Below are 27,873 nucleotides of genomic sequence, written 5' to 3'. Positions count from 1 at the left end.
GGCATAATTTACTACCTTCTCTAATGCATTGGAACACTTCACATTCTTTGTTTGGTCTTGATAATTGGGCTGGATGTTGTAATGCATTTCTACACACATCCTGTTTGGGTGCCAGCATTTCTATGACAGATTGGCTTGTTGTTTTGTTCAGGGTTGAAGCCTATTTCTTCTCAGACACACTCTGGAATTGGGCAGAATACAACATGTCAGTTGATAGGTCAGACCAGTCCCTTTCCTACTCACCCACTCAACCCCACACCCTCAGGGTTCCATGTGTCCTCCTCTTGCTCTGTCCATAAATGGATCAAATACGGCCAAGGAACCACAGACCCTCATGTTAGTGCCTGGCTAGAGCGAGGAGGTAGTATGGAAATCTAATTTCTCAAACCATAACATCCTTGATGACGCTCTACCATGACAGATCTGTAGATAAACAAGAGCACCTTGTAAGTCCTTAGGGGGTCGAGGGCTGACAGTGAGATTATGTCACATTGTCTCTGAGCAGAGACCCGACCCAGCCTGGCTGTCTTCTCCACAGAGAGAAGAGGGCCCGTCCCCCTACGGACACACAGAGCCCTGCAGGGAGCTGAAACAAACAGCGTCGGCACTGAGGGAAACACACAGGGAAACACGGAGGCACAGAGCCACGCTGCTCTCCTGCTCCACTTGACTACGGTCCAAGCCGACAGCTGATGGCAGCGGCGCTGAGCTCACATCATGGAGGAGCAGATGTGGAAGCAGCTTTCCAAGTGCAGCAGCACCGCCGTCCGCCACCACTCGCTTCCTCCCTCCACTTTGTAAACTCTCTCTCTACCGTCGCCATTCACTCTGTACAGGGTTGGAGTCAATTTGGATTTCAGAATTTAATGAAATTCAAACAATTCATTGAAATTGAATTTGAATTGGCCACACCCCACGAGAAGCAGAATTTGAATTGAATTTGAGTTAAAGGAAGTAGAATTTAATTCAAATCAATTTAACTGAGACATGAAACATTAAAGTCTCATTCATTTGAAAACAATTTTATTAAAAGGATATGCCCCTTATTTATGCAAAGAACACACATACCATTTCAAATATTAGTTTGATTATAACTCAAATATGTCAAACAGTAATTTTCTTTGTCGTGAAACATTAGATCAGATGTTCCCACACTTTGATTGCACATGACCCTAAATTGACACCAGAATATGCAGGGGACCCAACTTGGAAAAATGATATCCCCTTGTTAATGCTGTGTGTTCATATTCACAACATTTTAGGTCCCGCCAGCTGTCCAGACACATAATAATGACAATAAAGCGCATTCTAATAGTGTAAGAGTTCCTTGGTTGACACTAAAAGCTTGTATTCTATACTAAAAAAGTTCTTAATTTGTTTCATATGATTACAGATTTTCTCAGGGGACCCCATTTCAATTTCGGGGGACCCCACATGGGGTCCCGACCCCAAGTTTGGGAACCACTGCGTTAGATTGTTCCCTTCCATACTGTAGTGTTTGATCGAATGCATTCTGGGACATGTATCTTATTCTGATATTTAGAAACATTATGAAATATTATAGATAACCCACAACCTGATCTTAGAATACATCCAGACCACTAAAATGATTTACAATTATTTTAGGAGAATGAATTAAAAAATGTAATGATTCAACCTCATGCTACAGTGAGGGAAAAAAGTATTTGATCCCCTGCTGATTTTGTACGTTTGCCCACTGACAAAGAAAGGATCAGTCTATAATTTTAATGGTAGGTTTATTTGAACAGTGAGAGACAGAATAACAACAACAAAAAATCCTGAAAAACACATGTCAAAAATATTATAAATTGATTTGCATTTTAATGAGGGAAATAAGTATTTGACCCCCTCTCAATCAGAAGGATTTCTGGCTCCCAGGTGTCTTTTATACAGGTAACGAGCTGAGATTAGGAGCACACTCTTAAGTGCTCCTAATCTCAGTTTGTTACCTGTATAAAAGACAGGTAACATAAAAGAAGCATATTAAGGTCCTGGAGTGGCCTAGCCAGTCTCCAGACCTTAATCCCATAGAAAATCTGTGGAGGGAGCTGAAGGTTCGAGTTGCCAAATGTCAGCCTCGAAACCTTAATGGCTTGGAGAAGATCTGCAAAGAGGAGTGGGATAAAATCCCTCCTGAGATGTGTGCAAACCTGGTGGCCAACTACAAGAAACGTCTGACCTCTGTGATTGCCAACAAGGGTTTTGCCACCAAGTACTAAGTCATGTTTTGCAGAGGGGTCAAATACTTATTTCCCTCATTAAAATGCAAATCATTTTATAACATTTTTGACATGCGTGTTTCTGGATTTTGTTGTTGTTATTCTGTCTCTCACTGTTCAAATAAACCTACCATTAAAATGATAGACTGATCCTTTCTTTGTCAGTTGGCAAACGTACAAAATCAGCAGGGGATCAAATACATTTTTCCCTCACTGTACATGGTATTGGTAACCATATCTGATGTCAAAATAAACATTTCTATGGTGATGTGTAGAATAAATAAGCCATTTGAATTTTGTTGAATTTAATTCTACTTCCTTTCATTCAAATGCAATTCAAATTCTGCTTCCTGTGGGGAAATTCAATTGGAATTAACGTGCAATTAAAGAGCAATTCGCAACACAATTCAGAATTGACCCCAACACTGACACTATACTTACATGACCATGTCATATTATGCTTTCAACCAACCCTGTTCCTGTCTCACCACCTTCCTCCTCTCACCTTACCACTCTCCACTCCATTCATCACTTCCTCCATCACTTCCTACCTCACTCGTTCCCTTCTACCCTCCAGTATCTGTGTCAGTGTTTCTGCCTAAACATGGCTTCTATTTGGCTCAGAGACCGTCTCCTCCGTGTCTCTCTTTCCCCTCCACCTGTTGCAGTACAGAGCCTCGTCTCCTCAGCCAGCCAGACAGTCTTCCAGTCTTCTCCCACCTGAGAAGCACCTGATTACACTGTAGTCCACATCCCGCCCTAATCCTCTCTAATCACATTCACTTTAAATTACCAGCTAATTAGAAACTAATAAGTAATTACTCTTCATACGGATTGGGAATTGTGGGGTCCTGGTTGTCTAATTTTCTATCTTGGCACCAACCTCATATCTGGATAGTTTATAGTTATGATGGTATGCTCATTCTGTATGAGTATATTGAATGAGCATACCTGAGTAGAGTATGTACATGAAAAAAAGTATGCACATCATTTATAGTGGGTGTGTGTGTGTGTGTGTGTGCGCGTGCGTGCGTGCTTGTGTGTGTGTATGCATGCTTGTGTGTATGTGTGTATGCATGCATGTCGTGTCTGAGTGAGTGCTGCATTCCCATCACACTCTGTTTGTCCTTAGCTGTAACCCTGGAGACAGTAATCTCCATACAGGCAGGGGGGGAGGGAGGACTCTCAGTGGGACGAGTATATCAGGTGTCTAGGTCAACTGGGCCAGTTAATATGGCTGTTATCTGAGCTGGAGGGTGGAGGAGGGAGGATAAATCAGCTGGTGGTACAAAGGGAGCTCTGCCCAGAGAGAGTGAGTCCTGTTGGGCCTGCAGCGGGAAGGCCAGGTGGTGCTGCCAGGTGGAGGGGAGGAGGTGGTGGTGGGGGCAGACTGATATCTGTCTCACTCCTACCCCCCCTTTGCCTAACACAACAACACAGCTATGCAAGGCCTGCCATCTTCAATATTCTAGTCAGCCAACTGCAAGAATACCAAAACAACCTGTCTGGGAGGCTGCAGATGCTCCAGCCTCTCCTCTCTTCCTCTCCTCTCCTCTCGCTGCTATGTTCATCCCTCTTCTATTCTCTCACATATGCTCCTGTGTCTTTATTCCTCTTCATCTGATCCCAAAACAAAACAGACTTTTTTTCCAATGTGAATGCGATGGCTTATAAAATATTTAGACAAAACTATGTTTTCATGGTGCTCTGGTCATTGTGTGCTCGGGCAGATTTACCTGAGCATACTCTTTAGTACAGTGTCAGTTTTGCTAATTCAAGTATAACGTCTATGCAGGTTCTATACTGTAGTTGAAAGAATTTTGGCAAATAGCTTTCGCATTGGATCCTTCAAAGAGCCAATAAATAGAGGAGAGACATACCATAAGATATACAGTAGCTACAGACAGTACTGTACCTTGCACAGACAAAAGAAATGGGGACGGCACCATTTAAAAAGGAAAGAAATTCAATCGCCTAACTCAATTTGAAATATTTTTCAGGCTGCGGATAGAGCTCATGTCTTTTCATTGTCAGTTCATATTTTTCCTTCCTTTTCTCACATTTAGACAAACATCAAGTAATAAGATATGCGTGTAGTGTTGAGAAGAAGGCATGCTCCGCAGAACAAATGGTGTTAATTTGCCGCACGTCTCTGAAGCTGCACATTAGAGAGAAGCCTTCAGGGAGAGAGAAAGAGAGGGAGAGAGATGGAGGGAGGCGGGGGGGGGTGGATGGGGAAGAGAGAGAGGAGGCAGCAGCTGTGCTGGAATTAATGTCTGCATGCCAAATTAGAAACACCATGCATCTCCGTCAGAACCACCGGGGGAAAAGATAGGAGAAGGGGGGAGGGAGGGAGAGGCTCAGACAGAGAGACAGACGGACAGAGATATAGACAGGCAGAGAGAGACAGACAGACAGATGTGGCTAGACAGATATATTGATAGCTACATTGATAGATACTGGCGTGTATTCATGGGTGCCAAGGGAAGCCAGGCTTCCCCCCAAAAATGTACCAATAAAAAAATTAAAGAAACGTATAAAATAATTTTCTTTCACCTCTCTGTGTTTCATAACTGTCCTTAAAATTTCGTAAGAGACTGAATGTATCTCACCAGAGAAAGCATCAGAGTGAGGGAAATCTAGCTGAATTCAATAGCAAGGGAAGCCAGCGAGCATTTGGCATCCCTTGATATAAAAAAAAATTATGAATAGCCAATCAGCGATGAACTAAACTGAATGAGCTCAACTGCAAATGGTTCTGGTGCAGAAAAAAAAAATTGTGTCAAGGGAAGCCAGTTTGGATTTGGCTTCACACCAGTCACATCACATCAAAAGCAAAACGTCATTGAAAGAAAAAATTTGAATTGTTGCATCTCGTTATGTCATTGTCCTCCTGTGGCTAGCTAGCTAGCTACAGTAGCTAAAAGCGTCCCTTTCCTAAATTAGCCATGGATGGAGATAGGGATTTGAACTTGGTGTAACGGCCAATGATTGTAAAGGCGATTCTGATCCAACCATAAAGTCATACATTGTGCCCCTGGCCTGAGAGGATGGAAGTTCAATATGAAGCTATATGTAGTAGGCTAAAGTTAACTAGCTAGCTGGCTCATTGTTGCCCATGAAAGTAAGTTAGGCTAGTTAGTCGACTTTAGGACAACGAAAACTAAAAGTGTGTAGGCAACATGAAAGAGAGTATGGTATTGGTGTTCCTCCACAAATAGGGGGAGTCAACATGTTTTTTCTACTTGCCCACACACACACACACACACACACACACACACACACACACACACACACACACACACACACACACACACACACACACACACACACACACACACACACACACACACACACACACACACATAAATCAGTACCAAGAACAGCCACATGATACTTAGCTTACACTGATTGGACTAAATTGTTCTTCGTATCTTTAAGTTGTCACTGTGTTAGACTAAGGGTTAGATGTTTTTATGATGTTAAAATGGTGTTGGAATGACGTTCGCGGAGGCAGCTTCTGTTTTTTGCGACTTGCGGTAACTCTCCGTGGTTATAAATCAATAGTCGGAAACACTAACTTGCTTGACCATGCTGCAGGTCATGTAACTGTTTGTTACATGCGATATGGTTTGTGGACTTCACCAGACAGATGCTGTCCACTGTGTGACTGTCGTCTTCTTGTTGTCTCGGTCTTATACATCAAGGTTATAGAGAAAACAACGCAATTATCACAACACATGTAATATGCCTTTCTTCCTGGCTTGGCTTCCCCATTGATTTTACCCACGTACCGTTACTTTTATCTTGCCCTCTCTCTCCCTCTCTCTCTCTCTCTCTCTCTCTCTCTCTCTCTCTCTCTCAAACCCCCAGGATAAGTGAGTGAAATCCACAGTGTTCATCCCCACTCCCTATCCTTACCACTGCGCACTTGTCTCCTAAATCCTGAGCGTGGACCGCTCCTTTAAGTGATGAACATTCTGATACGCTCTATCAACAAGCCTTATCTCTCTTTCTCACCACTCCGTTCCACTGCTCATCCTGCTATTACTTTAGGGAGGAAGAGAGGGGCCTTGTCTCATGTCTGTAGGGTGGCTTTAGGTTTAGGTTTAGGTTTAGGGAGGAAGAGAGGGGCCTTGTCTCATGTCTGTAGGGTGGCTTTAGGTTTAGGTTTAGGTTTAGGGAGGAAGAGAGGGGCCTTGTCTCATGTCTGTAGGGTGGCTTTAGGTTTAGGTTTAGGTTTAGGGAGGAAGAGAGGGGCCTTGTCTCATGTCTGTAGGGTGGCTTTAGGTTTAGGTTTAGGTTTAGGGAGGAAGAGAGGGGCCTTGTCTCATGTCTGTAGGGTGGCTTTAGGTTTAGGTTTAGGTTTAGGGAGGAAGAGAGGGGCCTTGTCTCATGTCTGTAGGGTGGCTTTAGGTTTAGGTTTAGGTTTAGGGAGGAAGAGAGGGGCCTTGTCTCATGTCTGTAGGGTGGCTTTAGGTTTAGGCATGTAGGCACACAGAGGAGGCTGGTGGGAGGAGCTATAGGAGGAAGGGCTCATCGTAATGGCTGGAATGGAATAAATGGAACAGAGTGGAACGTGTGGTTTCTATATGTTTGATGTGTTTGATACAACGTATTCCAATCCAGCCATTACAATGAGCCCATCCTCCTATAGCTCCTCCCACCAGCCTCCTCTGCGCTGCACATACCTAAACAAAGCCACCCTACAGACACGAGAGAAGCTCCGAAAGCTCCTCCCACCAGCCTCCTCTGGTGTGGCGTCACACGGCTGTAGTGGCCCATGGGGAGGCATGACGTGACACAGTGATGGAACACCCTCATTGCAGAGGTGCAGGGGCCACCAGCCTCAGCCCCCGCCCCCTGGGGACGGTCACGCATATCATTAGCAGGCAGGGGATCAATAATGACTTTACAGGCCCACTCTAATGATACCTGCAGGGCAGGAGGGCAGGGGCCTGGGGGCATGGAGCTGGGAGTACAGCATTCATGAATACACGATGAGACAGTGTGTGTGTGTGTGTGTTTGTGTGTGTGTAGGCCTATGTGTATCTATCTGTATATATTTGTGTGTATATATGATTCAGTATGTGTGTACGTGTGCGTGCGTGTGCTTGTACTTGCGGGAATATGTGTGTATTTGAGTGTATGCGCACGTGTGTGAATGTGTACCGCTGTGCTTTTGCATGCATATGTGTGTGTGAGTGAGCTTGTATATGTATGTATGTGTGAGCGTGTGCTGGGAGGACAGAGCAGAGCAGAGCGGGTGAGGAGGATGTCAGATGAAGGACACAGAGCAGATGGTGGAGCGGGTTCATCTGAATGCCTTGCAGTGTTTCTGCTTCTCCAGGCCGTTTGTTTTTCCACTGCAGCAGGGCCAGCCAGACAGCAAGGCAGGATCCCTCACAGCTCGGCTCCCTGACACAGACCTCCACAGGACCACGAGCCACAGTAGGACCCAGTCAGCTTACATACCGTAGTGCCAGAAGCCTCTAGTCATATGTAGATTCATTCGACTATGTTCCACACAGACATAAACACCAGGAAGAATCGCGGTGGCTGCTATCATTTCATCTGTAGCCGCTATCTATTTAGGCCATGCACGTAAACAGCTGTACACGTGCTATCATCATATATAACACTGGTATAATGAGCAAATGTGTAGCTCTGTAGACGATCTAAACCCAATTACACACCATCCTCGTACACAAATACTTACATTGTTTCCTGCAGTTCACAGTAAACACACCCCTACAGACATAGAGTAGTCGTACATAACTGGTGTCTGATGGTGGATGACTGTAGACACATGCTGTAGCAGGTCACAGAGTTAGAATACCCATTGACTCCATAGAGAGGAAAAACAAAAATGTTCTGTTCATTAGCCATTTAATCTTCTATCTTTTTCCCCCTGCGAAGCTAAATTAGGCGTGCCATTCTTTGTGTCCTCTGCAGAGACAAAGCACTGTATCTCCCCCCCCTCTCCTCTCCTCCCTCCTTCCTGTCATTGTGTGGTGTGCATCTCCTGTCTGACCAACGGACCCCCTCCCTCGCTGTGCCCCCTTCCCTACACCCCCCCGGGAGGTGACATCTGCCGGGACGCGCTCCGCTGGTTCCAGATGCACTGCCGCCAACACCGGAGCGCTCATTTCAATTCCATCATCCTCTCCCAATCATCTCCACTCTCCCCTGTGCAACATTAACGAGCCTCTTTCATTTGAATACATAATTAGCCGCCCGAGCACTCTGCTTCACTAATTTTGAGACAAAAGGATCGAGGAGACGAGAGAGTGAGGGAGAGAGAGGGGGTGTAGGAGGGGGGGGGGAGAGTGAGGCAAATAAAAAATAAAACATTTGCATTCTAATTTGGAGGAGAGGGGACGGAGGGAGGATTTTCCATGTGCAGTTTGGTGCATCTCCTCCTCTCTTCTTTGTCTCCCCTCTTTCTTCTTCTGTTCTTATCTCTTTCGGTCTGTCTTCCTGTTTTCAGGCACATACTGTAGCTAACTGTGTCAAGGAGGAGATGTGAGTAGGGTTGTCCAGGCCTTTTCTGTTCAACACACCCGGGCCTCTCATCTCAGAGTGTGTGTTTAGTGGATCTGTACTGCAGCCCTTGGGGGCATTTGTGCACCCCAGCCAAAATAAAACACACTCCAAGATAATAAATCACTACTCTCAATGAGCTGCAGCCAGCTGAGACACTGCACTTATCACACGCACACGCACACGCACGCACACACACACGCACACACACACACACGCGCACGCACACACACACACACACACACACACACACACACACACACACACACACACACACACACACACACACACACACACACACACACACACACACACACACACACACACAGACGAAGGCAGCAGTTCATAGTACTTTAATATCTAGAAATCAGCTCTTCAATATTACTTTGCCATTTCATATTTGAATGTGTCTACTACAAAAAAAATGAATAATTATATGGTTGTACATCATTTTACAGACGAGAAGGATTGAGAGGTTATTTTTATTTGTAGCACCTGAAAACATCTAGTCATCTCTAGCGTTTAGTTATTCCAAATGCGTTTGAGGACTGACTGCAGTCGGTAGCTGTCACATACAGAACTCAAACGTATCATGGAAACATTTTCTACCCGTTCTGGCTCATTTTGATGAAAAGGTTTATATGGAGCCCTCATACAGTATATGGATAACCACGTTCAAGAGAAACATAGACTCAAGTACTGTCCATGTGTCTTCAGCACCACATTCCTGTATCCTAAAGATGCTGCATATCTAATATTTCCACTAACTGTGTGTGTGTGTGTGTGTGTGTGTGTGTGTGTGTGTGTGTGTGTGTGTGTGTGTGTGTGTGTGTGTGTGTGTGTGTGTGTGTGTGTGTGTGTGTGTGTGTGTGTGTGTGTGTGTGTGGTGTCTGTGTGCTCGTCTCACTTCCTCTCTGGTCTCCTGCCAACCCTACACCGCTGTCAGTCAGCCGGGAGCCAATTGGGCGCTTTGATCCTATTAGGACGCGTGCCAAATCAACACTTTCCTTCATTAAGGGGCGGCACGCGCCAGCTAGCCACGTGCCCGCCCAGCTCAGAGCTGTGCCAGTCAGGCCCTACAGGTGCCCGCCTCACCTGCCGCTATCCCCAAGGGGCACCTCTGTCCTCTGTGTGATATGGGGCGGATCCAGCACCAACACTACCAAGTCCTATAGGCCCTCTCTCTCAGTGGTAACAGTATAATAACAACAACATGCACAGTGTAATCCACCACCCCCATGAAACGTGATTACATGTTATACCCCCCCATCACATCACGTCTCAGGCCTCATTCCACTACACAGTATATACACTAATGAGCATGACTGCCGCATTCTGTATGTTGGCAACGTAGACACCAATCCCAGTCAGACATGCTGATGAGTTGAATACTGTAGGCAGGTAGAGCCACCTTGATGTGTGGGGAATGTTCAACATGAATATAGTAGTACCAGCAAGTCCAGCAGTGCTTCTCATTGTTTCTCAATGATTGAGTTGAGCGGGGTTTCAGGGAGGATCGGCCGTTACCGTTCAAGCTCATTTATCATGTATTGACTGGGTGGTATCTACGGAACATAGTATTCTGACAGTTCTGACTCTGTCCTGTGTATGAATGCAAAAGCCCTGTCTACATTGGCAGGTCACAGGGGTCGGCGGGGGTCACAGGGTCAGGGCCGTGGCTCAGGCGGAGGGCCCTCCAGGAATAAGTCAGCACAGAGAGGAGATAAAAGCTCAGCTCCATCTCATTTACTGCACCTACATGACCTCTCCACATGACCCCTGACCTCTGGTCGGTGGATGGCTATGGATCTACAGGAGGCCAGTTTCACTACACTACACTGTCTGGCTTATTGAGCTGTGGACATCACTGCCCAACGAGGGATTCTCAACAGCTAAGTTCACGTTACATTCACCCATCCATGCACACTGATTGTTAGCTGTCATTAAAATGTTGTTTACTGTTTTTGTTTGTTTGTTGTTGTTGTTGTGGTCTCAACTTAGTGTTGCAAATTAGAATAGTAGAATACACAATGTGCAATTTCTAAATGTGGTTGTGCATCAGCAGTTTTTCCCTTGTGATGTCAGTCACTGATAGTCACTCCATTAGCCCATGTCAGATTTCTTTGGGAAGGGATTGGTAAATTAATCTAGCAGCAGATGTACGTACGCAGACTCACGAGTAACTTCAGATCGCCATGATGACTTCAGATCCCCATGAAAGTTGCCCCTCCCTGCGATGGTTGGTTAGACTGGGTCAGTATGAAACAGTAAACTACAAAGCGGCATATAAGAGTTCGGTCATATGGTGAGATACTCCCATTTAATACAAAATGTGGTTTTCTGCAAACAATAAAAGAGCTGAATAAATTCAGTCATGGAAATCAGCAGAGAATTTCAAAGGCATCAGTTTTTCAGACAGTAGACATACTCCAAACAAATGGACTAGTCCACGTATTCCATGTTGCTTTGGCTTCTTTGTTCTTATTTAATGAAGCCAGGCTCTAAGGTGGCAGACACAACACAATAAAGTCACAGAGGTGGAAGTTAATTCAGCATGCCAAATCACCAGAGAGGCCTAGCAGTGACATACCAGTTCCATCTCTCAGACCATCTCCGGCATCAAGCAGAGCTAAGCTGATGTTATTGTAGATTTGATGAACAACGCCATTTCCACATTCTGGTTGTGTAGACCATAAGACAGACCTTTTTATTTACACAACATTGGCGCGGTTTCTCTCTCAGTCAGGGAAGGGTTAAGTCCTCTTCCAGTGTGTTGTCTCCGCATCGATGTACATTATGTACTCCTCATTTGCATACTGCAGCGCGAGCTCAATTAAAATGAACTTTTAATTTCTTACAAGTAAATTAGTTTTGCATGTGATGCGTGCAAATGTCGGGATAATGGGTGCTTTTTAATGAGCTCCGAAGCTGAGCGCATCCGATAAACTCCCAGGGAAGAGGAGGGAAGGGGAGCGGCACGGCACAGCACAGAGCGACCAGGGACACAGCACCCTGCCAGCCTCGCTCTCACCCCTTCAATCCCTTTCTCTACCTCCCTCACTCCCGCCAGCTCTCTCCCCCTCTGTCCTCTTGTCTATACCTCTCTCTCACCCTCTCTCTACCTCCCTCCGTCTCTCCCTCTATCCCTCCATCTCCCTCCACTCCAGGGGTCAGAGGTGGTCTTTGTGTAGTGTGTCTGTGTGTGCTGGTGATGTCAGGGACTGGGAACAGGTGTGCTGACAGAAAGAGGCCCGTTGTTGTAAGGCAGCGGCTGCGTAAACAAACCCACCGGTGGCTGGCCGCCTGCGCCACCATCGTCACCCCCTCCTGACAAACGCAGGTTAGAGATGCTCAGCACTACATAGGGCGGATCACAGGAGTCACACACACACACACACACACACACACACACACACACACACACACACACACACACACACACACACACACACACACACACACACACACACACACACACACACACACACACACACACACACACACAGCTGGCTAACGTCTCTATTCTGAGTGCGGAGGGGCATAGCAGTGTGTGAGGTGGTGGAGGACGTGGCATACTGGACCCACATGACAAACAGACAGTCACACACACACACACACCATTAGAGCAGAAAACCCACGTTCACCCTGCTGCAGGTGTTCCCAGCATGAGTCGCCATGGGCCAGAGAGCCAGTGAAGGATTATCTGAGGGGGAGCTGGGGCCACTGCACACACACGTCCTTACTGCTAAACTACCACCCAAACAACACACAATACAGTCAAACTCATGTATTACCTACTATATGCCTGTTTGTGGGGGTTTTCTGCATGTTTTGCTATCTTAGTACTGTGTGCGTGATTATATTAATGTGGTGCCATGTGCTAGCTCCTGTTGTGTTGTGTGTGTGCGTGTACAGGAGGGGCGCTGCCATGGTGAAGGGCCGGTCATGGGGACTGACATCTCTCTCGCGCTCGCTCTCCTCCTCTTCTCTCCACCTCTCTCTAACCCCCTCTCCCAACACAGCTGCACAGCTCCAGATTAGCGTGGCTGTACCTGAGAGGCAGAGAGAGGCGCGGCAAGCTGCATGCTAAAACCCAATCAGCTAATGTTGATAAAGGAGGCGGGGTGCGGACATCTGTTCACACAACACAAAACTCATTTGAATCACAAGATTAAATGACTCACATCTGGTGAATTGGAAAATATATTTTGTTGGCCTCCTCATTTTAATTTGGGTGGTGGCGGTGGGCAGGCAGACTCCAGATGTAGACCTTTCGAGTGGTGGGGTCTTGTAGCGAGAGAGGGAGGTATGTGGGTGAGGATGATGTTAACCTGAGCTACTGTCTGTCTGCGATTCTCAGTCATTAGTTTAACAGACGGAAGCAGGATCAACTGGATTTAGCCCAAGTCTTGGTGTAAATGAAACAGTCCCTGGTTGTAAACCCTCCGGGCCACCTGCTTCCTCTCCCATGAACAGGGAATGGAAGCAGCTGCTGGAAGGAAGCAGGCAGCCGCTCTGATAAAGGTGCCACTGACATGCTATGGCCGTGTTATAGCCCCACTAACAAACACACTCTCGACACTTAACCTACGACCTGAAAACCACTTGTAACGGTCGTCGTACGTAGTGGACCAAGGCGCAGCGGGTTGAGTGCTCATAGTGACTTTTATTGAACACAAACAAAACAAGACAAGAAAACGATCGAACGAACAGGATTGCAGGCTACACACACAGCTATGCAAACAACAACTTCCCACAAAGGGACAGGTGAAAACAGGCTACCTAAGTATGACTCCTAATCAGAAACAACGATGTACAGCTGTTCCTGATTGAGAGCCATACCAGGCCAACAAAGAAATACACAACCTAGAAAACCATAGAAATACAAAACAAGAACATTACCCAAAAACCCCGGAACACATAAATCAAACACCCCTCTTACATAAATACATATCCCATTAAACCCCGAACCACATAAAACAAATACCCCCTGCCACGTCCTGACCAAACTACAATAACCAATAACCCCTTATACTGGTCAGGACGTGACACCACTAGGAGACACTTAACTGCATCTTGATTGAACCAGAAAAGGGGGACACCTAGTCAGTTGCACAACTGAATGCATTCAACATTTAACCCAACCCCTCTGAATCAGAGAAGACTGCCTTAATCGACGTAATCAATGCCCGAGGAGCAGCTGTTGGGGGTTAACTGCCTTGCTCAAGGGCAGAACAGCAGATATTTCCACCTTTCTGGCTTGGGGATTCAAACCAGCAACCTTTTGTTTACTGGCTCAACACTCTTCACCACTAGGCTACCTGCCACCAGGTAGTGATAAGGAGAATGAATACAAGTCTGACTTATTCATTAGAACTTTAGAGAAATGGAGATAAAGAACCGAGATTCCAAGATTCCAGTAGTTTTAGACATGATGGCCCATTTCATGTTCCATCACTGAGCAACTCAAACATTTAAAAATGCTTTGTCCTTTTGTTGTGATAGTAGAATAGAAATTGGCTGAGGGAGAGAGAATGGGCAGAAGGGGTCAAGGCCCTGAAGGCAAGAAGCTGAGAAGTCTATTGTGCTGCCATTTTTTCTGCTTCCAAAACACACACACGCGTACACGCACGCACACACACACACACGCCAAGCCCTCTGCTCTCTTTTGCTTGAGTGAGTTTGGAGCAGGGTTGCTGGGGGGACTGTGAGAGGCATGACAGCCGTGTTCAGGGCGGCAGAGGGCTATGGCCACACTGGAGTAATCAACCACTATACCGCTACTTGGCTACAACGGCAGTGAAGGAGACAATTACTGTAGCGTACACACAACAAGGCTGCCCCACTCCACTCCCTCAACAACACTGATTCAATTCATTTCTATCAACAACAGAAAAACAAAAAACAAAACCAGGTTCAATAATGATCCCGTTGTGTTGTTCCTCATTGCCATTTATTTTTGTACATCTAGAATATAAACAGCAGTCCTGGTGTGGCGTGGCTTTCTCTTCTCTCACCACGTTATGTGAACATACATACAGGACATAATGTATGTACCTAATGCTGTATATGTCTGTGGGGATTCCATATGTGCTGAGCCAGTGAAGTGGAAAGGAACTCAGGTAAAGGGACAGGTGTGTACTGTAGTAGGAAGGATCTTTCTATCCATCCCCAGGCTGTTCTGTTTCTCCCTCCCTGGGTGGACTACTTCCCTACTCCTGCTCCTGTGATGATCAGAGCTCCTATGTGGAAGGATGCTTTATGAATTATGAATGGCCCAGGCAGGCAATCTCTGTTTTAGTTTTAAAACAACTATCCTCTCCTCCTCTCCCCCCCTCTCTCTCTCTTCTCCTCCTCTCCTCCTCTTTTCCTCGGGCGGCAGATCTGGGCAGCCCAGTATAATTGCATCCTGGACAGCTGGTGTGTGGTGCAAGAGGGAGTTTGTCTCCATCTGTGACGACGGGACTACTGGGTACATGTGCGAGGATGCTCAGCTGAGGAGAGAGGTGTGTGGAAGGGTGGCGGTTATAGGAACACACACAAATATAAAATGAACACACTAATATATGCACACATTTACACTGAGTGTACGAAACATTAGGAACTGCTCTTTCAATGACATAGACTGACCAGGTGAAAGCTATGATCCCTTATTGATGTCACTTGTTAAATCCACTTCAATCAGTGTAGATGAAGGGGAGGAGACACGTTAAAGAAGGATTTTTAAGCCTTGAAACAATTGAGACATGAATTTTGTATGTGTGCCATTCAGAGGGCAAGACAAAAGATTGAAGTGCCTTTGAACGGGGTAATGTTTGCTCACATTGTACATAGACGTATTTTTCTACTGTATTATTGACAGTATGTTTGTTTATTCCATGTGTAACTCTGTGTTGTTGTATGTGTCGAACTGCTTTGCTTTATCTTGGCCAGGTCGCAATTGTAAATGAGAACTTGTTCTCAACTTGCCTACCTGGTTAAATAAAGGTTAAATAAATAAAATAAATAAAAAATGTAGTAGGTGCCAGGCGCACCAGTTTGTGTCAAGAACTGCAACGCTGCTGGGTTTTTCACACTTGACAGTTTCCTGGGTGTATCAAGAATGGTTCACCACCCAAAGGACATCCAACCAACTTGACACAACTGTGGGAAACATTGGAATCAACATGGGCCAGCATCCCTGTGGAACGCTTTCGGCACCTTGTAGAGTCAATGCCCCAACGAATTGAGGCTGTTCTGAGGGCAGAAGGTGTTCCTAATGTTAGGTGTATTCAGTGTATACTCATGCTGTGTCAAAGAACAGCAGCATGTCAGGATTGGAAGATTGCTATGGGGAATAAAAATAGCATGTTTGTCTGAACATCGTGAAACAAATACATTAAAAAAAAAAGGTTTTATTTATGTACGGAACTGATATATAAGCAACCTACTTGGCCACCGCTGGGGATCTGTGGGTTTAAATAAGTGGAATATGGATTCATGTTATCTTAGAATTAATGTTATACTATATGCCTGTATGGTTAGTGCTGGTGTTAAAATGCCACTGTTTTACAAGTAGGTGTTTGTGAACGCGACTGTCAGTGTCAGTGCACCTGGTGACTGTGTGTCTGTTGACTGTATGTGTGCGTGTCAGTATGTGTGTGTGTGTGTGTGTGTGCGAGGCTGCATGTGTGTTAGTGTGTGTGTTTGTGTGTGTGTTTGTGTGTGTGTGTGTGTGTTAGTGTGTGTGCATGCTCGAGGCGTGCATATTTTCTTTGTACATGAGTGGTGATTAGCACAGCTCTGCCAATCACTGAAATTTACATTAAACCTGAAATTAATTTCATACTTTTTTTCTCTCTTTAATTATGCCAACATCTGCTGCGAAGCCGAGCTGCACACATGAATTTTAATAACTCTGTTTTTTTTCTAATTCCCTCTGAACTCTAGGGAAAAACAGCTTGGTGGCAAATTTCTCCGTAAACCACAAAGAATTGTTGGTGGAGAAAATAGACTTGATCAATTAGTTTCCTCTGGCTCTATTTCTCACTGCTGTTGTCACAGCCCCTCAAATAAATACATTACCCAGAAACACTGTGCCCTTCCTCTTTGTTAGAGAGCACACAGACACAAAGTCAATCTTAATGTCTGGGAGGGCTCCACTTTATGATTAGAAATGATACATAAATCCTCAACCAAACCAATGAAGCTAATAACAAAAGGACTACATGTACCCAGTGCACGCAGTTCAATAACACCCTTCAGGATTATTGCACCAATTGCCCCATTTAAAATCACTGCAATAAAATAACAGCTCGTAATATCTTTAACTCCATTGTAAACACTCATACACCGTTCATATCATTTATCATCATAGTGCGTCAAGCAGAGAGCGGAGGCTTTGCAGACTGCTGTCTGTGATGTTTTCCTCTTTATATCCATGTCATCTCCTAACAAGTGTTTAAAGGGGGCACCTGCCAGTCCAGCCGTTGCAGTGTTTTAACAAACCTCCTCCAACCAGCCGTGGCCCTCCATGAGATCTCCACCCCGCTGGGTAGTTAGTCATTCATCAAAGGCCCAGAGAGGAAGCAGGGCCTGGGGTCAGGGCTGGGCCAGTGGAGCAGCCGCCTGCAGACCCGACTCCACACAGCAGGACACTGAGCCATCAGCCCTCACACACTGGAGCACGAGCCCTGCAATTACACAGCCATTCAGACCCAGTCCACAGCCCTAGTAACAACCACCCATAGGCCCAACCCACTGTCACTACAGCAATCAATGAGCAGGCACAAGTGCACAATATCAACACTGATAAATAGTGATTGCTGAAATGACTTTTGAATATCTAGTATGTCACACTCCTGACATTCCTGATGAATGAAAAAATACAACGTCTGGTAAGTCAAGATTCTGCGAGACTCATCAAAGACAACTGGTGTTAGTGCGCTTCCCCTATGCAGCCTGAGGTGGCGCTGTGTGCTGTGCTGTGGTGTGATGGAGGGATGGGGAGGCCATGAGACAGCACTATGTAATGTCTCCTCAATAAGAGGCTCAGGACTGAGGGGTCCCACCACACACTGGTCCTGCGTTGTGTGAAGTCTATGGGCTGTGGGATGGGAGAGGGGTGTGGAGGGGGAGGGATGGAGAGGAGGAGGGAGGGGAGAGAGAAGAGGAGGGGGAGGCAGTGGTAGCAGTAATTGGGATGTGTGAGAGGTAGAGTGGGAGTGTGTGTGGGGGGGGGGGGGGGTGATGGGGGTATGGAGGGAAAGAGAGAGGGGTTGTAGGGCTGCTTGTCAGTGGGGTGTCTGTAAATACGTTTCAGTTCACGGTGGGGAGCTCTGGATGAGCTATACCCCCCCACCTCACCCTCCCACCCCACCACCCCACCACCAACCCAACAACACACTATAATTAATCCCTCTGAAGACAGATGAAAGAATCGACTGCACAAAAAGAATAGCAGCCCTGGCACCGCACGGCAAAACAATCTTATCTCACCTCAGACTGTGGCGGTGGCTCAACTCAGAGAGAAGGGAGGGACAGATAGAGAGACAGTGGAGCAGAGAGAGAGAGAGAGAGAGAGAGAGAGAGAGAGAGAGAGAGAGAGAGAGAGAGAGAGAGAGCAGGGTAAAGCAGGTCTCAGTGGTCCCAACTAGACCCACTCAGATTGATGTGTTTTAAAAGACTCGTCCTGAGAGGATGATGCAGAGAGGGAGGGAGAGAGGGAGGAGGGAGATGCTTGTGTGCATGTGTGTGTGTGTGTGTGTGTGTGTGTGTGTGTGAGAGCTGGTGATTGTGTGGGGGGGGTTGATGGGAGTTTGATGATGAATTCAGCAGGTCTCCACAGCGTGAGCCTGCCTGCCTACCGCTGACGGCTCAATCGTATCCAATCACACAAAGGATCTATTGATTAGCGGGGTAAGAAAATGAGCTCTCCCCTGTGCACGTCGGGCTCGGCAGGCCACCTCATGTGGACTAAGCCCAGGTGATAATGAGTGGCCCTGCTTTCTCCTCTCTCACTTTATTCAAATTTCCCCTGGCTCCATCGTCTCGTTGTCTCCTCCCCATGCCTTTCCTCCCCCACCCCCCTCCCCCACACTGCAGCCTCTCTGCCGCCCTCCTCCCCCCACACTGCAGCCCCCCCCTCCTACCCCATTAGTTACACTTATTTTCACAAAAATAATGCATCAAGAACAATGATGCGTTCCCACTTATAGCAGGGGTGCTTGTTTTCTAACAATAGACAAATCATGTTGCCAGCCAAGTGCAGGAGCAGGGAAGACTTTGTATAGCTGATCTCCATGTGTAATTGTTGCCATATAAAGTGTATCGTTGAAGAGTGCAATGGAGGTGAAAGGAATGGAGCTCCAGGGATGCTTTTGTTAGATGGTGTTTATAGCGTTTAAAAGCACCTCTTAGCTATTTCTCCAAGTTTGATGTGCATTTGAATGAGACACCGCATTAAAAAGACAAAACACCACAAATACCCAAGGACAATCTGACCAGAACATTACCTACGCCATCTCCTCAATAGCTCCTTATGACATGAAACACTTTTCCTCTCTCTAGAAGGGGATTATGAAATACTCTGCATTTTGAACACAGGTTAGTGTTCAAAATGCAGGCTCTGTCCAACAAAGCAAAGGAGCTGATCGTGGACTTCAGGAGACAGCAGAGAGAGCACACCCCTATCCAAATCGACAAGGCCGCAGTGGAGGAAGTGAAAAGCTTCAGATTCCTCAGCGTGCACATCACTGACAGCCTAAAATGGTCCATCCACACAGGTAATTTTGGGAAGAAGGCGCAACAGTGCCTTTTCAACCTCAGGAGGCTGAAGTAATTTGGCTTGGCACCTAAGACCCTCACAAACTTCTACAGATGCACCATTGAGAGCATCCTGTCGGGCTGTATCACCGCCTGGTACGGCAATTGCACCGTACGCAACTACTGGGCTTTCCAGAGGGTAGGGTGGTCAGCCCAACCTATCACCGGGAGCACTCCAGGACATCTACAGCAACCGGTGTCACAGGAAGGCCAAGAAGATCAACAAGAACCGCAGCAGCCCGAGCAACGGCCTGTTCACCCCGCTACCATCTAGAAGGCGGGGACAGTACAGGTGCATCAAAGCTGGGTCCAAGAGACTGAAAAACAGGCCATCAGACTGTTAAACTGCACTGTTGGAGCTAGAAACACCAGCATTTAGCTGCACCTGCAATAACATCTGCAAAATATGTGTACGCGACTAATAACATTTGATTTGATTTCATGATTTATATGTAGCAATAAGCTGACAATTTCCATATATTTTTTAAAATAAAATAAATACCATAGAGCCTCCCGAGTGGTTCAGTGGTCTAAGGCATTGCAGTGCTAGCTGTGCCATTAGAGGTCCTGATTCGTCTAGGCTCTGTCGCTGCCGGCCGCGACCGGGAGACCCATGGGGCGGCGCACAATTGGCGCATCGTCGCCCGGGTTAGGGGAGGGTTTGGCTGGCAGGGATGTTCTTGTCCCATCGTGCTCTAGCGACTCCTGTGGCGGGCCAGGCGCAATGCACACTGACACGGTCGCCAGGTGTACGGTGTTTCCTCCGACACATTGGTGCGGCTGGCTTACGGGTTAAGCGGGCATTGTGTCAAGAAGCAGTGCGGCTTGGCTGGGTTGTGTTTCGGAGGACGCATGGCTCTCGACCTTTGCCTCTCCCGAGTCCGTACGGGAGTTGCAGCGAAGAGACAAGACTGTAACTACCAATTGGATACCACGAAATTGGGGAGAAAAAAGGGGTAAAAGTAAAAAAATATATATATATATAAAAATAAATACCATAAATGATATTTATTTAAAATATATAAAAAATGTAATAATTATGTCATAGAATCTAAACAGTATTATAACTGTAGGTAAAATAACAATGTAGATGGCAGTACCACATAGGTATTCACAGACAGACACTGTCGTGGTTCATCAATTCAGTACAGCTGGTTTCCTTGGAGATGGGCTTCTTTAGTACTGGCATTTTCCATTATCTTATTTGCAACAAATGCCTTTGCTTGTAACTGTCAGTCCCTCAAAGACATATGGGGCTCTACATGGATGGAATCACTTTATACAAGTTTAAGGGGTTGTTGGAATGCTTTTAGAGGTACCTTTGGAAAGAGGGATGTAGTGTTGGCTAAAAGATATTTTCCGAACTGATGTAGGCATGCACATCACAATGTATCATTGTGTGGTGCTCCGAATGTAATGGCATCAAAATAACCAACAAGATACTTAAATTCACCCCTTTAGAGTGGCTATAAAAGTCTCCTACACACATATGCACGCACAGAGAGAGAGAGAGATAGGAGGTGAGCGAGAGAGGCACGAGCTTCATTTTCTCATTAGCTGATTCAGGCGAAATCCCTCGCTGCTCACTGGCCTTTTCACATCCACCTGTCTCCATTGTGAGTCCCAGTGCTCCCCCTCCTCTTTCCCAGAGCCCCAGACACTCTGCAGGCCACCTGATCCTAAAGTTGTCAGCATTCCGCCACACACAATTAAACCCATTCCTGCTCTCCATACGCCGGCCCTAGTCCCTACACACACACACACACACACACACACACATACATTCACACACGCACGCTCACAAGGACACGCAGACACACGCCGCACACAGACACACACAGGGCTTAGGCTAGGGGTGAGACATCAGCCCTGCAGGTAGCCACATGAGGGGGTTCAAATACCACTCAACCTCACAGGGGACCCTGATGACCTTTACCACAATACCGTCACTCCTCCTCTTCCCTCCCTCCCTCCCTCCCTCCCTCCCTCCCTCCCTCCCTCCCTCCCTCCCTCCCTCCCTCCCTCCCTCTCTCCCTCCTCCCTCTCTCTCTCTCTCCAGGCTGCCCGTCACACAGACACAGGGGCCTTTATCTGCCCATCCGTCTGTGTCTCTCTCTCAGATCAGCAGGAGATTATGGGGCCGTGTCACCAGGCCTGACGGATCCTCTGGCACACAGCAGGGGCCCGTTCTGTCTGTCAGGGGACGCCCAGCGCTCCTCCTCTCGATCTGGGGATGGGAGAGCTTCAAACACAACCATTCCTCATCCAATCCAACGCGTCATTATCTGAGTATTAAGTGCTGCTTTTGTCTCCAACACCATCAGACCAAAACATCACACCGCAACACTCAGGACACTATATTATATTATCATTTATTCATAAAGATGACACAATGGAATCTGTTTCCCAAAGATCCAGGGAGACCTGAGAGGAGCAGTGAGATAAACCCTGTATGGGTGTTTCTCAGTGTGAGCTCCAGTCAGATAATAACCCCCTGAAGCCTGAAACACACACACACACACACACACACACACACACACACACACACACACACACACACACACACACACACACACACACACACACACACACACACACACACACACACACACACTATTCATGAGCTGAAGAGGGGCGAAGCCAGGGGAGGTGAGAGAGGGAGAGTTCCACCTGGTGTACTTTACAACCAAGTAGGGGGGAAAAAAACGACAAAATAATCATAAAACGTAGTCGCACTGCCTTCTGTTCCTGACAGGAGCTGTGTCTGTGCCCTCCGTGTGCGAGTGTGTGTGATGAATAATGCATGGGTGTTCATTAAGCAGAGTGTGTGTGGTGTGTGTGTGTGTGTGCTCCCTTCCATGCGCTGTGCCGCACCGCCTGCCTTGTGGCTGCCATCTGGATTCACGCCACCGACTGCCAGCCTTCAGAGCCCCAGCTCCAGCAAACATGGGGGGAGAGGGGGACGGAGAGACAGAGAGACAGAGAGAGAGGAGACGTCAACTTAACCATTTCCAAGTGACGCGGTGTGTAGCGTTAAGAGGTGGAATGAGGAGAATCAAAAGGATAAACTAAACTGGATCGAAAAGTCGTTTATTAAACCACATTCGGAATTTTTCTAATATACTAAATGACTTGCCAGTTATCCCATATGTAAAGCAGTACTTAAGTACCGGTCGTACACACTCCTTTACAAATGAAGGAGCCACGTGACTTGGAACATCTCCTGTGTGTATCCGCAGTATCCACCGATGCAGAGATGTCTACTAGCACAGCATGAACTATCCCACCGCCTGAAGTCTGGGTGGGATACATTCAAATAGAGCACTGTACCGTAACATGTGTAGAGGTTATATGTAGTAGTAACTATATTGCAGGGCAGGGGACTTACTGGATGGGGGGAGAGGATAGGGGAGAGGATAGGGGAGAGGGCCTTAGTTTGATGGCTTCAGCATGAAGACATTTTACAACATGACACAATATGTTATGAATTACAACAATGCTTTAAATAGCGACAAACACCCACTACGCCACACTATAGACTATAATAGCCCATACAGTGCATCCGTTTCAATGGGCTTTGATAAATGTGTGATCTTCTGAGAAACACATTACAGTGTGTTGCTTTCCAACCAGTCCTGTTCCATGATGTCATTTCTCTTTCACACTTTCCAACCAGTCAGCTTCCCCGGTCATGACGACAGTCTATGGTAGTAGATTACCCGTGGCCTCCAAACCAGAGAACGGCTATAAAACATTAAGGGTGGAGGGTGGGCACACCAATAAATCTCACACATCACACGTCGACTTCATGGTGCTCGCTGTGCCCGCACTGCATGCGCTCACACTGTAAACCGCTCCTCTGAGGTGGTCCATTATAACGTTGGACCATGCAGCTCCGCGGTCGGTCACCATGCAGACGCTCCGTCACCGGTCTCATCTGAGACTATAGTGAGGTGCAGCTAAATATAGAGACTCAACACGGAGACAGAGGAGAAATAGAAAGAGCGGCTGTTATTTCCTGGCTAAAGTCTTCTATTGTGGGACACAATCGGATGATTTTGCTTTTGTCAGCATTTTGTGTTTCACTGAGGATTCGAGGCCTTTGTATATCTGTGTTTCTCTTCATCTCAAGAGTTTTAGCATGTCAAGTTGAACCTCCAGCTCTATCTCTCTGGGACAAAAACACACTTGCTTCATTTTGATTATCGAGCCCTTTGTATGAATCAACTACAGAGGTTGAATTGTGACAGTTCTTTTGCCAGTGGGTACATTCTCCCATTAACCTTTTACTACAGTGGGCTAAATCAGGGTCACACAGAGTGTTTCTGGGTAGTCTTAAACAAATCACTTTGAAACAAAAGTAAAACACCTCACACACATGGGCTTAATAAAGAAGACCCCTGTACCATGTCACATATAGAGTCGAAATGTATTACATTTTGAGTTTGCATCCCAATATTACACTTAATATAAATCACAGATGACTGAAATATAACAAAACCCTTTGACATAGAAACACCGGACTCTCGGCATCTTTAAAAAAAATCATGTTTATTGATTATGAAAAATATGAATAATATTCCACCCATGAGGCCACCAGGTGATTTGACTACAGGAAAGAGGCTACCTATCAGCCTGCGTGTAGCACAGCCAGGTCTGAGACACATAGCAGGGAGTGAGTCAGAGTGACAGAGCCGGTTGGCAGGGTGGTGGCTGGCAGGGACGCTGTGAGGAGTAAATGTGTGGGTGGGTGTCTGTGGGCCGCTTCATTAACACTCCTGCTGTTGAAGGTACAGCTACACACACATTCCTCTGGTGAAATGTTCACCTCCTGCTCTCCCCTCCAGCTGTCTACTGCTGCTGCAGCCCACCCGCACTGCCTCCTCTGAGATGGCAAGGAGATGGGCACAAAGGAATGTGTGTATGGGTGTGTTTGTACGCAAGTGCTTGTGTACTGTACATCCCGTGTGTGTGTGTGTGTGTGTGTGTGTGTGTGTGTGTGTGTGTGTGTGTGTGTGTGTGTGTGTGTGTGTGTGTGTGTGTGTGTGTGTGTGTGTGTGTGTGTGTGTAACCTAACCAAAGAGCGGCATGGTAATAATGGAGCTCCTTAAAAGGAGTTCGCCAGCTGGGAGAGCGTCCATCTGGAGGGGGCTGCAGGTCACAGTAATCTGGCACCACCCGTTCTCACCATAACGATCTCAACGCTGAGCAGGTGGGCTGCAGGGAGAAAAGTTTGAATACATTTTCAACTTTCCAGGAGGAGGCTACTGATCCATAGAGTTACACGAACAGCGTTGGTATGTAGATGGAGAAAGGGAGCTAGGGATTTATTCTACACATTTATCCAAATCCTTAACACCTGTTTATGGTTAAGTAAATCAACATGGCAGACATTATTTGTCACTGATTGAGTGACTGTAGAACTGTACTCACATCATGTAGACACGTTAGTCACCACTAGTACATCGAGATTCAGTGTCAACAAGATATCACAGTCTCACGTCTTGACGCCCTTGGACAAACGTCTATTTTTGACTAGTAAACTGACTGCCTCTCCCGATGTCCTGTATTTAGACACACAGCCTACACATGAGCTCCAGACGATTTAGGCTCACAGAAACAACTCTACGGTGAAGGCATTCACTCTGACTGGGTTAAATGAAGGGTTAAGGTTTGGGATAGGGTTATAACAGAAAGGGTTAAGTTCAGGCATTCATTTCCAATTGGTTATGAGTACAGGCATTAATTGCGATTGGTTAAGTTAAGGAGTAAGGTTTAGGATAGGGTTCGGGCATTCATTCTGATTGGTTAAGTTCTGTATTCTCCCTGGTTCCTGTTTCTACTACAGGGAAGTGGTATCCAGAACTCAATAGCTTGGCTTTTATAAGAAATCTAGCTCTTATCATTCCACAGATGGATAATGAACTTGTAGATTGTATGCGTGTATGTGTGTGTGTGTGTGTGTGTGTGTGTGTGTGTGTGTGTGTGTGTGTGTGTGTGTGTGTGTGTGTGTGTGTGTGTGTGTGTGTGTGTGTGTGTGTGTGTGTGTGTGTGTGTGTGTGTGTGTACACTTGTGTGCGAGTGTGTTTTAACTCAAGAGGACAGGCTGTGTTTGGCTCCATAGTGACGAAGGATGCTTGGTTATCTCTACCTGGCACCCTTATCACATCAGCACATGTGACACCTTTCAATAAACCCCCTCTCCATCTCCCTCCCTCCCCTCTCTTCATCACCAGGGTTCAGACGGTCCGTGTGTGTGTGACAGCAAAGATGAGAAGAGACACAGCAACGGAGAAAAAAAGAAGAGAGAAAAAGTAGGGAGAGGCGAGAAAGGGAGACAGGAAAGCTAAAGCGATAGATAGAAATAGAGTGAGAGAAAGAGAGAGAGAGAGAGAGAGAGAGAGAGAGAGAGGAACAGAAGTGTGAATGGGCATCATGGCTGGCAGGCCTCCTGGCCAGGAGCCACTGGGGGATTGTGGGTGTCCCTCTGCCAGCTGGCAGGTCGTTCCTCCCATCTGTGGAGGTGCGGAGAGTGTGCAGTAATCTCAATAAGAGCGCGGCTCAGCCCAGGACAGATTTAAAGGGATATGGCCAGCTGGCCGGGCAGGTCTGAGCCAGGCAGAGCAGGAAAGGACTGGGCAGAGTGTGGCTAGCCTGCCAGCCTTAGCAGTCCATACCACCACCTCCACCACAGATCCTCTCAGCTACTGCCACAGCTGACTAACTTGCTGCCAGCTACAGCTGGAGGCAGCTAATGCCATGCCAACACTCTTCTGGATCATCATAAAACAAAAGCAGAGCTTGGGAGATTCTTTTGTCAAGGTATGGGGAAAAAGCAGTTTGTACTCAGCTTCTGTTAACCCTATAGACTCACACGGTTTTATAATACGAAAAGAACTGCAACTATCCTGAACCATTTTAGATCCCTCCCTCCTCCCTCCCTCCCTCCCTCCCTCCCTCCCTCCCTCCCTCCCTCCCTCCCTCCCTCTCTCTCTCTCGCTCTCCCTCCCCCTCTCTCTCTCTCTCTCTCTCTCGCTCTCCAAGAGTGAGCCTGGGATTGAGAGAATCAGCACAATGAATAGGTTTAGCTCACCTCAGCCACAGAGATGAGCTGGCCTTTAGGCAGGGGTTAGAGAGCTGTCTGTCCTCAGGGTGGCTCCTGCTGCTGCAGATGGCCAGTAATCACAGGCCAGGCTGGCCCAGGCAGGCCACACACAGCTGGGCAGCAGCAGCAGCATCAGCAGCCAGGAGGCCTGGGGAGCCAGGTGAGAGAGGAGGGGATGTTAGGGAGAGAGAAAGAGAGGGATTCAGGTTAACAGCTGTGGCCTGCCCCTGGCGCACACACACATTCACACACACACACACACACACACACACACACACACACACACACACACACACACACACACACACACACACACACACACACACACACACACACACACACACACACACACACACACACACACGTATAGAGACATACATAGATTCACACAAGCACTCCTCCACACCCTCAGCAGACTAGAGGAACCAGGAGCGATTTAACTCCCCACATGTGGAGGGAGACGAGGGGAGGGTGTATGAGGCTGGGGGGTGGGAGGGAGAGGAGAGGGGGTATGAGGCTGGGGGGGAGGAGAGTGGGTATGAGGCTGGGGGGGAGACAGGGGGAGGAGGAGGAGAAGAAGAGGGGGGTGTTTACCGCTGTTTAAAAGGCAGTGGATGCTGGGAGATTAATAAACAGGAGGTAATAGCAGAAGGATTCTATATTTATTTTTTATCTTAAATGGTGCTTGTTTGTCAGGCTGGATGAATATTGACTGTGAAATTGGGATCAGGGGCAACACATGCCAGTGCTCTGCCTTATCTCTGGGATGCAGGCAGCCAGAGGGGCGTTATCGCGCCGCCACAGGAGCGTGCCAGCACTCCAGCGCTCTCAAAGCCGCCACATTCCCTTTGTATCAGCCTGGAGAAGCCTGTTTACCTTTCAGTGGCTTGATATTCCTATTAGAGCTGCTTCTATTTACTTGTTTCCTCTCTACCATGTGCAGTCTCTCATCTCTCTCTCTGACCTTCTCTCGTACCACAGGGTGGCTTATTTGGCTCTGTCTCTCAGGGGACAAATGTATTCTCTCTCTCTCTGTGTGTCTCTCTCTCTCTTTGTCTCCGTCTCTCTCTCTGTGTCTCTCTTTGTCTCTGTCTCTCTCTCTCTCTGTGTGTCTCTCTCTCTGTGTCTCTCTCTCTTTGTCTCTGTCTCTCTCTCTCTCTCTCTCTCTCTCTCTCTGTGTCT

The 27,873-nt window shown here is 47.0% G+C and overlaps 1 long non-coding RNA gene across 1 annotated transcript; it reads right to left on the bottom strand.

The window, feature by feature from the left end:
* Positions 1-24,117: 24,117 nt before the first annotated feature.
* On the bottom strand, positions 24,118-26,934 carry LOC123730819 (uncharacterized). Its single transcript, XR_006762261.1, has 2 exons — positions 26,680-26,934; positions 24,118-24,803 (listed from the first exon to the last, which is right to left on the bottom strand). It is a non-coding gene; the product is annotated as an uncharacterized lncRNA (long non-coding RNA).
* Positions 26,935-27,873: the final 939 nt, after the last annotated feature.

This window comes from Salmo salar, chromosome ssa26 (assembly GCF_905237065.1).
Source record: "Salmo salar chromosome ssa26, Ssal_v3.1, whole genome shotgun sequence".
NCBI lineage: Eukaryota > Metazoa > Chordata > Actinopteri > Salmoniformes > Salmonidae > Salmo > Salmo salar.
The sequence above is the reverse complement of the archived record's forward strand: the minus strand, read 5'-3'. Positions and strand labels throughout refer to the sequence as shown.